At 46.0% G+C, this 17,874-nt stretch overlaps 1 pseudogene; it reads left to right on the top strand.

Annotated features, from left to right (window-relative positions):
* The first annotated feature begins 4,066 nt into the window (after positions 1-4,066).
* On the top strand, positions 4,067-6,297 carry LOC113029853 (coiled-coil domain-containing protein 106-like; annotated as a pseudogene).
* Positions 6,298-17,874: the final 11,577 nt, after the last annotated feature.

Raw genomic sequence — 17,874 nt, 5'->3', positions numbered from 1 at the left:
TGGGGTCATCAACACAGAATTAGTTCTGTATAAAGAACACTGTGGGGAGGTGAAACAGAAATAGTCTGTTTCTCCACTCAAGTCTTATTCTTTTCCTTGAAGACATTTTTCAAATTAAGCTTGTTAAACATAGTGCTAAAGCCTTGCAAGCAGGCTATATTGGTTAGCACGGTTAAATGCTGGATATTTCTGCTGCATTAAAATGCAGAAGAACCTAAATAAAGAATAAGAAAATGGTTTCATCTGATAAAACAAATTAGAAGATTTATGTTCTAGACTAGGTCCGTGATATATTTAGTTTAATCACTGTCCCTATGTGGCAGGTGCAGGTGAATGCATGCCTGTCATGCTTTGTTAAATCATCAGATATACCTAGGCCATGTAAATATAAAGAATTAAACTTTTTCTTTGTTTGAATTTGTTTGACCTGGAATGGTCATTATAAAAGAAATGTGTGTATTTCTACACACGTATAAGCCTATTGTCATGGCTACTGAACGGACCCACGCGCAGACAGTTCTTTCAAGGAAACAAAAGGGGATTTATTTACAATAGGGATCACCTTAGTGCAAAATATATGTACAGTGAGTTGGGAGGGGGTCCAGGGCTCCAGGGACAGGTCCGGTGATTCGGTCCAGAATCTACAGACAGAAGGTCAAAGGTTAGTTCCACAACATAAAACACGTGTAAGCGATTCTTCTTTGAATATGCCGCGAGCACGAACTCAGGTGGTTCGACGTTCCAGCGGTGAGCTGCTCTGTGCCACTGCCTTAAATAGCAGCTGGGGAAATCAGCCAGATCAGCCGCAGGTGGACACCATCCACAGGGGTGCGTGGGCCAAGAGTGAGAGCCCGTAATGAGCTCCACCCAGGCAGAGAGGAGGAGGAGAGACAAAAAACTAAAACTAACAACAACAAAACCTGTAGCCAGCGTGGGCCAACCAGAGAGACACGGGGACCGTGACAGTACCCCCCCCCTTAACGGGAGCCTCCCGGCGACCCACCAGGCTTATCCGGATGAAGGCGATGAAAGTCGGCAACCATCCCGGGATCCAACACAGCGGAGCGGGGAACCCAGCAACGTTCCTCAAGGCCATAACCCTCCCAGTCCACCAGATAGTGAAGACCCCTCCCGCGACGGCGAGAGTCCATGATGCAGGAGATCGTGTAGGCAGGGAGGCCACCAATGACCCGAGCGGGCGGAGGGGGCCTGGAAGGAGGGCACAATGGACTGGAGAGACACGGCTTAATCTGAGACACATGGAAGACATTGTGTATCTTCATGTTGCGCGGCAACTTAAGGCGAACAGAAACAGGGTTTATCAAAGCAGCAATTTCAAAAGGCCCGATGAAGGTTGAGGTGAGCTTCTTCGATTCGGCATGAACAGGAACGAAGCGTGTGGACAACCAAACCTTTTGACCGATGGTGTACTCAGGAGCGTGAGTGCGGCGCCGGTCAGCCAGACGTTTGTAGCGTTCTTTCGTGCGCAGCAAGGCCGCACGGGTGGCCCTCCAAACCCGGCGACACCTACGAAGGTGAAACTGGACCAAAGGGACAAAGTGCTCACCTTCCAGAGCAGGGAACAGAGGAGGCTGATACCCCAGGGAGGCCTCAAACGGAGATTGCCCTGTAGCTGAAGACGTCAGGCTGTTGTGGGCATATTCCACCCAGGGCAGTTGGTCGCTCCAGATGGTTTGGTTGGAAGCAACTATGCAGCGCAGAGCGGTCTCCAGCTCCTGGTTAGTGCGCTCAGTTTGTCCGTTGCTCTGTGGGTGGTAACCAGAGGAGAGACTGACCTTGGCTCCTAGCGCCGAGCAGAACTCCTTCCACACACGAGAGGTGAATTGCGGCCCACGATCCGAGACCACGTCCTCCGGGATGCCATGGAGGCGGAACACATGATGCGTGAGATGCCGAGCCGTCTCCAGGGCCGTCGGGAGCTTGGGGAGTGCAACAAAATGCGCAGCCTTTGAAAAGCGGTCAACAATAGTCATTATAGTGGTGTTACCTGCTGACTGTGGGAGGCCGGTAACAAAATCCACCGCGATATGGGACCACGGCCGAGACGGTGTGGGTAAAGGTAGCAGCAAGCCGGCCGGAGGTTGATGTCCCAGCTTGTTGCAGGCGCAGGTTGAACAGGCAGAGACGTACTCCCGAACGTCTCGCGATAATGTGGGCCACCAGAAGTAGCGCTGAAGGAAGGTGATCATTCTGTGTACTCCTGGGTGACATGTGAAGCGGGCAGTGTGAGCCCAATGCAGTACCTGAGACCGAGTGGCCGATGGAACAAAGAGCCGCCCCGCTGGTCCTCCTCCTGGATCTGGTTCAGCCCGCTGAGCCTCACGAATGGCCGACTCGATTTCCCATGTTATTGTACCAACGGCACAAGTCGCTGGCAGGATGGGCTCAGGGTCCTGCCTCTCCTCAGGCACCGAGAACTGCCGTGATAGGGCATCCGGCTTCACATTCCGCGAGCCCGGTCTGTAAGAGATTGAAAAGTTGAAACGGGTGAAAAAAAGAGCCCACCTGGCCTGTCGAGCGTTGAGACGTTTTGCTGTTTGCAGGTAAGCCAGGTTTTTGTGGTCCGTCCATACAATGAATGGCTGAGCCGTGCCCTCCAACCAGTGCCTCCATTCCTCCAAGGCCAGTTTTATAGCCAAGAGCTCCCGGTCTCCCACGTCATAGTTGCGTTCGGCTGGGGAGAGGCGGCGAGAGAAGAAGGCACAGGGCCGTAGCTTACCCTCTCGCTGTTGTGAGAGCACCGCGCCGACCCCCGAGTTGGAGGCATCCACCTCCACAATGAATTGGAGTCGCAAGTCAGGCTGAGCCAGGATGGGTGCGGTGGTGAATCGGTCCTTGAGCTGTGTGAAGGCCTTTTGGGCCGCCTGATCCCACTGAAAAGAGAACTTAGGAGAGGTTAAGTGGGTCAAAGGCAGAGCGATTTTACTGAAGTCCCTAATGAACCGGCGATAAAAGTTGGCAAAGCCGAGGAACTGCTGAAGCTGACGGCGATCAGTTGGTTCCGGCCATTCCACAACAGCTTTGATCTTGGCCGGATCCGGTTTGAGGTTACCCTGGTCAATTATGTAACCCAGGAACGCCACTGTTTGAACGTGGAATTCACATTTCTCCCCCTTTACAAAGAGTCTGTTCTCCAGCAGCCGCTGCAGGACCTGTTTTACATGGGTTACATGTTCGGTTTCAGTCTTAGAGAAAATCAGGATGTCGTCCAGATAGACGAAAACGAACCGATCTAGGAAATCACGGAGCACGTCGTTAACCAACGCTTGGAAGATGGCTGGGGCGTTGGTTAGCCCGAAAGGCATCACCAGGTACTCGAAATGACCGAGGTGTGTGTTAAAAGCGGTTTTCCACTCATCGCCGTCTCGGAGTCTGACCAGGTGATATGCATTTCGGAGGTCCAGTTTGCTGAACATGGTGGCCCCGTGAAGGAGTTCGAATGCAGATGAGAGAAGCGGGAGAGGATATTTATTCCTGACTGTAATTTTGTTCAGCCCCCGGTAATCAATGCAAGGACGTAGCGATTTGTCCTTCTTCTCAACAAAGAAAAAACCAGCCCCTACCGGGGACAAGGAAGGGCGTATTATGCCAGCAGCCAAGGATTCTGAGATGTAAGTCTCCATTGCTTCCCGCTCAGGCCGCGAGATGCTGTACAAGCGGCTCGTAGGTAATGGAGCCCCAGGAAGCAATTCAATGGTGCAGTCGTACGGCCGGTGGGGGGGTAACGACCTCGCCCTGTCTTTGCAAAACACCTCGGCCAAGTCGTGATAAACTGGCGGCACAGAGGAGAGGTCCGGTGGTTCCAAAGCCGGGGGCGGTTCGACAGTAGAGGCGAGGGGAGGGGCTGATCTAAGACAGTTCATATGACACTCCTACCCCCACCCAGACACGCACCCCCCTCTTCCAATTTATGCGCGGATTGTGTTGCTGCAACCAGGGGTGGCCCAAAACCAGGGGGGCGTGCGGAGCCTGAAACACAAAAAGGCTGATTGTCTCAGAATGATTGCCAGATAACGTGAGGGTAACCGGCTCCGTAACATGAGTGATGTCTGGTAGGCGCTGCCCCGACAAAGCAGAAACACGAAGGGGGTGTGGCAACGGGTCGGAGACCAAGTTTAAGCGTTTGGCGAGGTGTGAGTCAATGAAGTTTTGTTCGGCGCCAGAGTCTATTAAAGCGGAGAGAGAGTGTGTCATGGTTTGCTTAGTTATCTTGGCTGGCAGCAGAAGACGTGGAGGAGAATCTTGAGAGAGCCCGCCCACCAGTATTCCTGCCTTTACTGGCGGGCGCGCCCTTTTGATCGCAACGGGCAGGTTGCCACGAAATGGCCTGTCTTGCCACAAAACAAGCACTCACCCGAAACCAAACGGCGATGGCGCTCAGTGGCGCTAACCCGGGAGTGCCCCAACTGCATGGGTTCCTCCTGGTCCAACTCCTCCCTTCGTTCCCAGCACTGCACTCTTCTGGACAGAGATCTCCAATGTTGTTCCCGGGATCTGCTGGAGCCACTCGCCTAGCTTGGGAGTCACAGCACCTAGTGCTCCGATTACCACGGGGACCACCGTTACCTTCACCCTCCACATCCTCTCGAGCTCTTCTCTGAGACCTTGGTATTTCTCCAGCTTCTCGTGTTCCTTCTTCCTGATATTGCTGTCATTCGGAACCGCTACATCGATCACTATGGCCATCTTCTTCTGTTTGTCTACCACCACTATGTCCGGTTGGTTAGCCACCACCATTTTGTCCGTCTGTATCTGGAAGTCCCACAGGATCTTAGCTCGGTCATTCTCCACCACCCTTGGGGGCATCTCCCATTTTGACCTCGGGACTTCCAGGTTATACTCGACACAGAGGTTCCTGTACACTATGCCGGCCACTTGGTTATGGCGTTCCATGTATGCCTTTCCTGCTAGCATCTTGCACCCTGCTGTTATGTCCTGGATTGTCTCTGGGGCATCTTTACACAGCCTGCACCTGGGGTCTTGCCTGGTGTGATAGACCCCAGCCTCTATGGATCTTGTACTCAGAGCTTGTTCTTGTGCTGCCATGATTAGTGCCTCTGTGCTGTCTTTCAGTCCAGCTTTGTCCAGCCACTGGTAGGATTTCTGGATATCAGCCACCTCCTCTATCTGCCGGTGGTACATACCGTGCAGGGGCCTGTCCTTCCATGATGTTTCCTCATCTCCCTCCTCTTTCTTGGGTTTCTGCTGCCTGAGGTATTCACTGAGCACTCGGTCAGTTGGGGCCATCTTCCCAATGTATTCTTGGATGTTCGTTGTCTCATCCTGGACTGTGGTGCTGACACTCACCAGTCCTCACCACACATATATATATATATATATATGTGTGTATGTGTATATATATATGTATATATATATGTACACCTTATTCACATGATGAGATTTTCTTTAACGAAATCCTCATTCTCTTTAAGCACATAAGCTTACTAAATCATCAATTGTGTAATTGAAAAACAGGGGACTTGTTTCTTGTTTCTAAAACCAGCCATTTTGTTGTTTGCATCCTGCAGAGCAACCTAAAGACGAACCATTCAATGATCCATTTTCCTCGAAGGCTTCTGAAAACTCAGATTCATCTTTCGCATCTTCATCTGTATCGTCTGTGTGGTCATCCTCATCTTCATCCCCAAAGAAGCGAAAGCACAAATACAAGAAAAAGCATTCAAGAGCCAAGAAACCCAAGAAGGAGCAGAAGAAGCTCCGGCAGCGTGGTGAGCAAAAGATTTTGGAAGAGAAGATTTTACAGAAGAGGATACTATAAATGTGACATAAAAGATAGTATTATGATTGTAATTTGTTCTAAAAACTACTCTGTGTTCGCTATGTCATATATATATATATATATATATATATATATATATATATATATATATGCATGGATTAATATGCTTTGAGCATTTGCTTTTCTAATTATTTGCTTTGTTTTCATTTTCAGTTCAAATGCCAAATGACATTGTGCAGTGATACAAATCCCTCCTCAAGACATTTCCAAAGACGAAGACCATGACCAAAGCTTTTCAGAAGCATGGGCTCGACAGGAACACTGCTGTGTCCACTTCATCAGTTGGGGAGCTTGCTATTGCGGTCCCCAATGTGTACCAGGAGCTACTGTCTAACAAGCCTAGTGGAGAGACGGTACTAGCTTTTGCTAAGCGATGTGAGGCTGCAATTCAAAGCAGTGATGAAGTAAAAAACAAAATAGAAAGTATGAAGGCCGCTGGTACTTTGCTTCCAATTCGAAGAGGGAAATCTGTCTGAAACCCTAATTTGTTCTAAGTGGTTTTGTTTTTTTGAGCATATTGAACTGAAGAAAAGATCTGCAAAACCAATCATTTTTCAAAGATCTGTTCACATATGTGTTGAGTTTCCACACAACTAAGAGATTTACCTGTTAGTTTATTTTATTGGTTTTTTTTTAAAGTTTTAATTTGTATAAATGTGTGTAGAGTAAATAATACAGCTGTGCAGTTTCAGTTAAGGTATAATAATTTATTATATTATAATTATTATAATTTTCCTTTGTTTTATGCCAGTGGTGAATTTAGGGATGGGATTTGTTTCCTTAATATAGTTTTAGCTATCTTTAAAAGGCTTGTATATAAGTTTAGCAATGCTAAATAACTGTTGGTGCTTTATACTTTTTATAGTAATGCCCAGTAATACTTAGAAATGTTTGTTGATCATAAATAAATGTTGACATGTTTTAAACTTTACAATAAGGCTCCCATTTGTCATTTATAAATATTTATTATTCATTAATAAATGGTTTTATGCTTTACACTTTACAATAAGGCTCCCATTTGGCATTTATAAATGTTTATTAGTCATAAATAAATGGTGTCATGTTTTAAACTTTACAATAAGGCTCCAATTTGGCATTTATAAATATTTATTATTCATTAATAACTGGTTTTATGCTTTACACTTTACAATAAGGCTCCCATTTGGCATTTATAAATGTTTATTTGTCATTAATAAATGGTGTTATGTTATGGTTAGGGTGATCGTGGCTCAGGGGGTTGGGAATCGCATCTGTAACCGGAAGGTCGCCGGTTTGATCCCTGGGCTCTCTGTCCTGGTCGTTGTGTCCTTGGGCAAGACACTTTACCCTACTGCCTACTGGTGTTGGCCAGAGGGGCCGATGGCGCGATATGGCAGCCTCGCTTCTGTCAGTCTGCCCCAGGGCAGCTGTGGCTACAACTGTAGCTGCCTCCACCAGTGTGTGGATGTGAGAGTGAATGAATAGTGGTATTGTAAAGCGCTTTGGGTGCCTTGAAAAGCGCTATATAAATCCAATCCATTATTATTATTATTATTATGCTTTACACTTTACAATAAGGCTCCCATCTGGTATTTATAAATATTTATTATTCATTAATAAATGGTTTTATGCTTTACACTTTACAACAAAGCTCCGATTGATAGTTGTGGATATTAATAATGCATTTCTGAAGTACAATTTTATATGATTAAAAAATATGTTTACAAATGCTGATTGTGCTTACAGGATAGTAACTATAGTAACTTAGTCTGAAATGTTTAATATAGCAACTCTAGATGAAATATATAGGTGAACACATTTGGCTCACTATATGGCAAGAAACCGGTCAGTTTTTTTCTCTTTCTCACCCTTAACTAATGCATAATAAACCATTAATAATGGTTTATAGACCAGAACAGGCTATGCTTATTTTATATTTCTGATATTTTCATTTTTGTTTATTCATTTCTAGAAAACAGTAATAAGGGTTTCCTGAATGAGAATTTTTGTCCAAGCTTTAAGCATGAAGCTGCTTTGTTATTCTTTTTGCACTCTGAAAATTTGAGCGCATCATATTGACAATATGCAATTACTAATCCAGGTAAAGAGGATGAGGGAGTTGGCCACTGCTTCCTCACACCTTCCCATCTTCTGTATATTATGATGTATTGATTTTCTTGACTATGGCCATAGCTTGTTTGACTCATTGTTAGCCTCATCTATTTCATTGATTATCTGTAGTTGCTCCCACTGAAGTCACAGGAAATGGGATTTCATGTGATGCTATTTGTTCCCTGTCTTTATACGAACTCCACATCATTCCATCTGTGTATCTTGTTTCAACATTCAGTTTTCCATTATGTGATTAAGTTTTCATAATCAATAATAATGTAATGAGAATTAACAAGGCAAGCAATTAATCCTATTTAGAGATGTTTCTCAGATTTCTGTCTGTGGCTACACTGTGAGCTCAGCTTATGCATTGAGTCCCAGAGGTCTTGTGACGTGATAGACCATATGTTTATGATTAGCAGTCAGTATATAAGGTTAATGAAAACATGCTTGGGGTAAATGAAATATGGAAAAATCCATCTTTGACACGTGCAACTGTAGCTGCCTCCACCAGTCTGTGAATGTGAGAGTGAATGGCATTGTAAAGCACTTTGGGTGCCTTGAAAAGCGCTATATAAATCCAATCCATTATTATTATTATTATTATTATTACTTAACACTGACATATTAATTATTCGAGCATAAAAAAGACACCTAAACCAAGCGATGAACCAGATTTGTATCTACACATCACAGACAATTTGGCAATGAGCTACATTTAAAATGTATCTTTACACTGAGGGTTTTCGGGAGGAGCCGTGCTGCTCTCTGGCAGGAAGCACCATGCCCTCCTGTGTTTTAAATGCACTTTAGAACAGCATGCAGCAATTCTACATATGAGTGGGTGGAGGGAGGCTTGGGGTCTTCACTCAGCCCTGTTCAGCCTCCCTGCCACTGCAGATAAGGAGGCGGTCTGCTTGCCTCTACCCCAGGGAGAAGGGTTACATCTCCTGGGTCTAGGAACGGTTTGCCCCTCTGAGGGCGGAGGTACCTGGACCTGAGATATAGAGTATGTTTGGGGAGTGTGAAGGTGTGTACAGTGTCTATTTGTGTCTGTCTACACGTCGGGTGAGTGCCGAGTATTTGTTTGTGTATATGGGGGTGGGAATGCACGTTTGTGTCTGCGTGTGCCTGTTCGTCTGCATCAGGTTGGGTCTTAGACTCCACCTCTCTGGGAACATCTCAGGCTCTCCGAGGTATGGAGGCCTGCCTCCCCTCACCATACTCCCTGCCGGTGGCTGATGCCCTCAGACGTTAGTGTGTTGGTGGTTCTTGGTGTCTGGGGCTGGGTACTCATGTAAGTACTGACTCACTCCTGGTGGCAGATTGGTAGGGCCTGGCGCCTGTGGCCCGAATACAAGCGTGCTCATCCACACAGGTGTGCACACAGATGTACACACGGGTGTCCACAGACACAATCTAGGCCTTTCTTGGCTGCTCCCTCAAAGCACATTGTGCACCGTCAATCTTGCGTGCTGCACAATAACATGTAATATTTAGTATCTACTGTTATCTACTGTTAGCTAGTTGATTGTGATGGTGTTGTGTTTATTATGTTGCTCTTTTTTGTTTGCTTTCTCGTCTGTTTTTTTTTTTTAATCTCCATACAGGTGATCCAGGTGTTTTGTTTGTTTTTCTTTTTTTTTCTCTTCTCCCCTCTATTTTTCTTTCTTTCTCTCCCTCTCTTTCTTTCATTCTTTCTCCCTGTCCTATCCCCCAGTCATGTCTGTCCCATCTGTAACAACCGAAAATCAAATAAAATAAATACATAGTTATATTAAAGAACCAATATGGCAAGGCCATGCTGATCCACTTGGTAAAGTAAATCCACTTGGCATCTTTCTCGGCCTTCAGACAACAATTCTGATGGCTAAAGATCCAAACGGGACAGGCAAAAAAAATAAAAATAAAATAAATAAATAAAATGTATCTTTACATTTAATTAGTAGAATTTAGAACAAATGAAAACAACAACACAGTCACCAATTCCCGGTTTTGGTAGGAAAATTGAAAATACATACAATGATTTATCACCAAAATATGAAAAGAGTTTGCACTGAGCTTGTAAGTCAATATCCAGTATTTAAATCAACATTGCAAAGCTCTTATTTGAGGTTGATCATTTTTCGTTCTGTTTGCTGTCAGAATGATCACACACGACTTCAATAATGTTGAGTACCAAGTTCTGAGGAGGCCAGTACATGACTGATGCCGTTTAAATGTGTATGTGTGTGTTTCTGTTTTTTAAATCCTGGTACGCTTTTACTGAATTGGCACTGTGTTTGAGAACGTTGTCATGCTGAGAAAGTTATTGTCCATCTGATGGACAGATGCATTCTCTCGGGGGCCTCTGACTCATCGATGGTGGCTGGGATGGCGGCACCGCGGAAAGGGCCTGTGTTTTTACTGTCAGCGTGACAGCGCCGTGCCACCTTTGCAGGTAAGCGAGCCCGTCAGCGTTCCGTAGCGGCTGCGAGTGCTGGCGATAAGGAAAGGCTACTCTTTATAGAGGACTCACACTCGGAGAGATGTTTTCTGGTTGACTCCGGCTCCCAGAAGAGCCTCGGGAACTCTTGTGTCATCTTTGCATACCTCCACAATGGTATATACTTTAATCTTAAAAAAAATTGGAGATTTCCCGCATACCACCATAGAGAACCCTGTGTACCACTAGTGGTACTTGAACCACACTTTGAGAAAGACTGGCATAGTGGATCAAAATCTTGTGGTTCTCTTTTTCCTTCTAATTTAGTCATTCTAAGACCACAAGCTAAAATGCAGTCACAAATTGTGACAGAGCCTTGACTTGGTTTTTCTGATCTCAGTACATACTGAAAATGATTTGAACTACAAATTTCGACTTTGGTTTCCTAAGATCAGTTGCCACTGATTTTACAGACTAGTTCTTGGAAACCTAATGCTTTTCTTCCTGTTTCTTTTACTTAAAAATATCTTCTTTTCAGCCATGCATCTACTGAGACTGTCATGCCCGCTCGAATAGGCTACAGGTATTTGTTATTGTTTTTTCTCCCCCTCGCTCTCTCCTGTCTCCTCCTCACCACCACCTCACTGTGGGCTCTCGCTCTTGGCCAACACACCTGCAGCTCAGTATCCTGCCACTCCCATCCACCATTTAAGACAGCGGTTCAGTGCTTCTCATTGCTGGACCGTTAAACTACTCTCGTTAGTGTTGCCCGGCTCTAAAACCTTCTCTCATGTTTTCCTTGTGATATTCCAGGTCCTGATCTCTCATCTCTCTTGGTATATAGATTCCCTGGTCCTGTCCTTGATTCCTGTCCTTGGACTTCCGGAACATGAATGTGAATCTCAAAAGTGGGGTGGTGTGAAGAGGAGCGTGTTGTGTGGCAGGAGCAGATTGTGTGTGGCGTGGCTGAGAGGAGCGTGGGAGCGTGCATCGAATTCCCCTCACCCGACCCTGTGGAGCCCTGGAACCCCTGTCCTTCCCTCACATTCTGTGTATATTCTCTTGATGTTTTGTAAATAAACCTTTTGCACTTTTTCCCCAAGTCTGCATTTAAGTCCGTTCAGTCCACCGTGACAGAGACAATTTCTAATTTGGCTTTGACAAACATTAGATGGATCAACTGAAGGACTACAGGCATCTCTCAGGGCAGGTCATTGCTGGATTTTTTTTTCAGTTTCTCAAAGATATGACTTTAGATACTGTTTACCTAGTTTTTCTCTGCACGCACTGAGAAAAACATTGCGTGCAGAGTGAAGCCTCGCCCCCACCTCAGACACTCAGACCACTTGTCTGTTATGCTAATTCCAGCATACAGACCGCTCGTCAAATGCTGCAAAGCGGTTCTGAGACAGGTGAGAAGTTGGCCTGCAGGAGCTCTCTCAGGACTGTTTTGAACTCACTGACTGGGACATGTTCAGGGAGGCTGCAACAAATGGTCTCTGTGCCAGAGACATCAGCAAGTGCATCAATGACTCCAAGACTATAATAACATGCAACACGCATCGAAGGCAACACCTGCCTGCAATTGTGACGCCTCCTTACCAGATGTTCTGAACAACTTCTATGCACGGTTTGATGCTCAGAATGATGTGTTGATGGGGAAGTACAACACAATCGTGCCTCTACACCTGATTGGAAACCTGAGCCTGCTGGGCCTGAACACCTCCATCTGCAACTGGATCCTGGACTTTCTGACAGAGAGGCCTCAGACAGTCCGGATCAGCAACAGCATCTCCAACACCACCACACTGAACACTGGAGCCCCTCAGGGCTGTGTGCTCAGCCCACTGCTGTTCACTCTGCTGACTCACGACTGTGCAGCAATGCACAGTTTGAACCACATCATCAAGTTCACCAATGATACGACTGTGGTGGGTCTCATCAGCAAGATCGACAAGTCAGCATACAGAGAGAAGGTCCAACAGCTAACGGACTGGTGTAGAGTCAATAACCTGTCTCTAAATGTGGAAAAAACAAAAGAGATGACTGTTGAGGAGAGCACGGTCAACTTAACAATGATGGATCCTCTGTGGAGGTCGTCAGGAGCACCAAATTTCTTGGTGTCCACCTGGCGGAGAACCTCCCCTTGTCCCTCAACACCAGCTCCATGACTAAGAAGGCACAACAATGTCTCTAATTCCTGCAGAAGCTGAGAAAAACCCATCTCCCAAAATCCATTCTCACTATGTTCTACAAAGGGACTATCGAGAGCGTCCTGAGCAGCTGCATCACTGTCTGGTATGGTAACTGCACCGTATTGGATCGTAATATCCTACAATGGATAGTGAGAGCATCTGAGAAGATCATTGGAGCCTCTCTTCCCTCCATCACAGGCACTTATAGCACACAAAGCATCCACAAAGCCACCAGCATTGTGGAGGACCCCACACACCCCTCACACACACTCTTCACCCTGCTGCCTTCTAGAAAGAGGTACCGGAGCATCTGAGTCCTGACTGCCAGACTGCAGAACAGTTTCTTCCCCCAAACCATTAGACTCCTGAACACTCAGTGACTGGAATGACGCCACACATGCACACCTTCAGATACATCACTACCAAGCAATTATCTGCAGTATCTCACACACACATGTACACCTCCAGACACCAAGTTACTTTTTGCACAACACTCAGTATTTTGCACATTTCTATTGCACAGTTTGAGTCCATCCATCCATCCATCGTCATCCGCTTTGTCCGGGGTCGGGTCGCGGGGGCAGCAGCCTAAGCAAAGAGGCCCAGACCTCCCTCTCCCCAGCCACCTCCTCCAGCTTGTCCGGGGGAATACCAAGGCGTTCCCAGGCCAGCCGAGAGATATAATCTCTCCAGCGTGTCCTGGGTCTGCCCCGGGGCCTCCTCCCGGTGGGACATGCCTGGAACACCTCACCCAGGAGGCGCCCAGGGGCATCCTTGTCAGATGCCCGAACCACCTCAGCTGGCTCCTTTCGATGTGGAGCAGCAGCTGCTCTACTCTGAGCCCCTCCCGGATGGCCGAACTTCTCACCCTATCTCTAAGGGAGAGGCCAGCCACCCTTCGGAGGAAGCTCATTTCTGCCGCTTGTATCCGCGATCTCGTTCTTTCGGTCACTACCCACAGCTCGTGGCCATAGGTGAGGGTAGGGACGTAGATCGACCGGTAAATTGAGAGCTTCGCTTTTACACTCAGCTCCCTCTTCACCACGACGGACCGGTGCAACGTCCGCATTACTGCAGCTGCAGCCCCAATCCGTCTGTCGATCTCCGGCTCCCTTCTCCCATCACTCGCGAACAAGACCCCGAGATACTTGAACTCCTCCACTTGGGGCAGGAACTCATCCCCGACCCGGAGTGGGCACTCCACCCTTTTCCGGCTGAGAACCATGGCCTCAGATTTGGAGGTGCTGATCCTCATTCCCGCTGCTTCACACTCGGCTGCGAACCGTTCCAGTGCGAGCTGGAGGCCTTCACCCGATGAAGCCAACAGAACCACATCATCTGCAAAATTCAGAGATGAGATTCTGAGGCCACCAAAGCGAAAGCCCTCCGCCACTTGGCTGCACCTAGAAATCCTGTCCATAAAAATTATGAACAGAACCGGAGACAAAGGGCAGCCCTGGCGAAGCCCATCACCCACCGGGAATGAGTCTGACATATTGCCGGCAATGCGAACCAAGCTCTTGCAACGGTTGTATAGGGATCGAATGGCCCGTAGCAATGGGCCAGACACCCCATATTCCCGCAACACCTCCCACAGGACACCCCGAGGGACACGGTCGAATGCCTTCTCCAAGTCCACAAAACACATGTAGACTGGTTGGGCAAACTCCCATGCACCCTCAAGTATCCACAGTTTGAGTCTCCTGATAATAATCATCAGGAGTTGGTGGGGAGAGTTCTACAACACACACACAAACATACAAACTTGCAGCACAGACATCAGAAGTAGTTCATCATCTTCTAATCAGTGAGACTCATTTACAACTCAGCCTAAGAACATAGCTTCCTTCAGTGCTGAGTTGTATCTAATGCAGAAATGATGGGAGGGCAACAGCGGGCCTCTAAGTGGTCTAAATGAAGATGAGTGAGGAAGTCTTGTGATTGTGGTACTAATGGGAATGCTGCTGTCTTCCCAATCCATGATGGGAGGCCTCTGGAAACGTTTAAGGTGCAGGTGTGGTTTAGCACTGTGACTCCAGCTCTCTCCTCCCTTCAGCCCAGCCTCTCTTGAACATTAAAGGATTAAATATCTATAACATTTGATGAGAGGTTTCTGGTTTACAAGCTTGTAAATATTTGGAGCATAGTTATTAAATCACAAAAACTGATCATTAAAACTCTAAATCTGTCTTTTTGATGTATGCCTCAAAGTGCAGAAATGTGTAAATAGGCTCCCACATGCTAAAAGGCTAGTCACAGAAGTAATTTATATTTTATATTGTGTCATGGTCCTGCGGCCATGACTCAGTGACTTTGTGTTTGTGTTCCTTATTGTTATTATTCTCTTTATTATTCTTGGGCTGTTTTGGGATGGTTTGTGTTTTGGGATTTTAGATACTGGGTTTTGGGTTTGTGCTCCCTCTATTGGTCCCTGGTGTTAGTGTTCCCCTGTCTCGTCAGGTTAATCCGGTCCAGCTGTGTCTCCCACCTGTGTGTGATTTCCCAGTGTCTCTCTGTGTACTTATAGTGTGTGTTTGCCTCTGTTCCTCGTCGCGTCGTCTGTGTTCATACCCGGTGAATTTCCCTGCGTGCTCTCCCTGCGTGCTCTCCCTTCATGTTCAGGTTTGCCACTCCTTTGTGTAGTTTCTCCCAGTTTAGTTCGTCCTTAGTTCTGTTTGCCATCTCCACTTTATGTTCAGTATTGTCAATAAATCACCCTTCACGTCTGAATAAGTGCTGCATTTGAGTCCTCCTTCCACTCTTCATACGGCCGCTGCCCCGAACCGTGACATATTGTCTGTATGATGACTGTATTGTTTTCAGATTGTTGTAGACAAAAAAAGGAAAAAAAGCTGTTAATACAGGCTTAAATCATTTAGCTTAAATCATGAGTTTTTGGCCAATTTGGCAAAGCTACTAAACATCTTTGTGTGACTTTTAATTAGGTGGATGCATTGAAACGTGTGGTGTTGTAGCATTTTATGTGAGACATGTTAAGGCTAAAGCCCAGGGCTGGACTGGAACAAAAAATCGTCCCGGGCATATTGACTAGAAACCGGCCCACCAGGTATTATAGGAAAAACCATAAGGCTTTTGAAGGTAAAAAAAAAAAACACTTTTGTCACAGTGATGTACACTGTCTTGTTGGTATATATGTATCAGTCTAATAAACTTAAACCTACACCATCCTCCCTATTCTGGTATTCTAAACAGTACCCGAAAGTAGACTGTTGGTCGAGTTAACCTCCTGAACTATCTACAACACATGGTGAAAACCTGAAATTAAGACAGAGAAGACTAGAGGTGAGACATGATCATTACTGATTACTGATGACAGATTTAGATATATTTTCATGAACCATTCATTTGCCACATCAATAAACAGCATAGCAGGGCAAAATATTTTTTCTAACACGGCAACCTTTAAAAAGTGAAAGGACATATGTGACAGGTGAGACCTGGAGACTTGGGACCGCCCCTGGTGGGCGGAGCTGGTCTTCGCTCCTTTCATAAGCGCAGGTGTGGGCAATTGGGTATTCCTCTGCAAACCTGAAGCTGCAAGTGCTTGGTCCGAGTTGGGCAAATTGGTGTTTCTTAACTCCTGTCTATGAAAGTCTGATACGGGTCCTCCCCTAAACTTCTGTTAGAACGGTGGGAAACATTGCTCCCGTGAGAACGGTATAGTGGACTTCATCGCCATTGACCCACATTTATTAGGGTGTGACACGAACTTGTGGACAGGTAACAAAACCAATTCAGTGGAGGAATATTCCTGTGTTTTATTGTCCAGCTAGTGATCTCCTGCCTTTTATTCACAGAGTACCGAGCTGCTGCTTTGCCAGGTGGATTTCTGGCTGCGGGCAAAGGACCCGACACATCAGTGTGTTTTAATTTAATTTGTTTTAAACTGGTGTAAGTCGACAGACTGACTGCTGCGGCTGTCGATGGTTTTGTTTTTTGTTTTAATCTTTTCTGTATCAGTAGGCACCACAGATATTGATTCTTTTAGCATTTTAACCCCTTTTTATATATATATTGTCGCAGACGGTGAAGGCGCTGCAGGGAAAACAAATCCTTTTTTCTCTCCCCGCTTTTGCATGCACAGCGGTGGGCCCGAGTGAAGACGGCACCGAAAATTTGCCTTTTTTTCTATAGTGTTTTACCCATTTGGGGTCATGTGTGAGTTGCCGTCCATTTTTAACCTGTGTGCTATGTCGATTTGTTTTTAAACGGTTCCCCGCAGCGCCTGTCTCACGGGCAATCGTACAGTTTTATCGTTTTTAATAAGGTAACGTTTTTAATTGTTTTTAGGTGCCGCTGTTACACTGTTTCTTTTATTTTGTATTAAAAATTAAACTCTTTTAAACTGACTGTGCGCCTACGGCTCTGTCCTATTTTAACCCTTGTGTGGTGTTCATATTTTTGTTACTCAGCCAGTGTTCATGGGTCTGGTGGACCCGCTAGAGTTTTGGCTTTCCAAATTAACACTATCAAACAATTTTATGTTAAATTACTCAACAGATGTTTACTTCATCCCAATTACAAGCCATATGAACAGCAAACATAGTTATTTTTTTCCCTTTACCTTTGTTAGATCACATTTATGAATCAATGTGCTTCTCGTTTTTTCTTTTTTTTGTTTTCTTTTATAAAATGTTATAAAAAATAAATCAGTTATAATCAAGTGGAGTGAGTGGAAAGACAACACATTTACACGTGAAGCAATATGTTTCACAACTAAATGGCATCAGCTGCTCATCAATGGTGACATTAGGCCCAGGGTTGTAAAACAGGAGGAGGTGGTGCACACACTTATCCCACACTGTCCTGATGGCAGCTAGCTTGTCTCTCTGCCGTCGAGCTGGTCTGTCGTCTCGGTTATCAAAACGGATAATCCTGGAAATTTTGTGGAAGTTTTCCAGAGACATTGATGCACGGAAAGGTTCTTGCCGGTTTCTGCATCCCACAGGATTCTGTGGATTCCCCTTTGGACCTCAAAACTCCTGCAAGGATAAGAACCCCAAAGTAGGCCTGCAGATCAATTTGGTCCATCTCCTTCCACCTCTCTCCAAAAACACACCGTCCTTCTAGATTACTGCAATCCAGAATAATTTTCTGGATGGAATCTGGGATGAAAAGCTCAAATGAAGACTTGATGTCCTGCACATGAGTAACTGTCAGCCGTGTTGGCCCTGGCTTATTACAGTAACAGCTCTGCAGGGTGGCTCATTTCTTGGGCAAGAAGACCATTCAATTTCACCAGTTATTGACATCCATATTTCTTCACTTGCTGTCTGGTGGGCTTGTTCTGGTCCTGGAGCTGGCTGCTGATGGGGTACTCG

Source organism: Astatotilapia calliptera, chromosome 9 (assembly GCF_900246225.1).
Source record: "Astatotilapia calliptera chromosome 9, fAstCal1.2, whole genome shotgun sequence".
Classification (NCBI taxonomy): domain Eukaryota; kingdom Metazoa; phylum Chordata; class Actinopteri; order Cichliformes; family Cichlidae; genus Astatotilapia; species Astatotilapia calliptera.
Note: the sequence above shows the minus strand (reverse complement) of the source record. Positions and strands in the feature narration are given on the sequence as shown.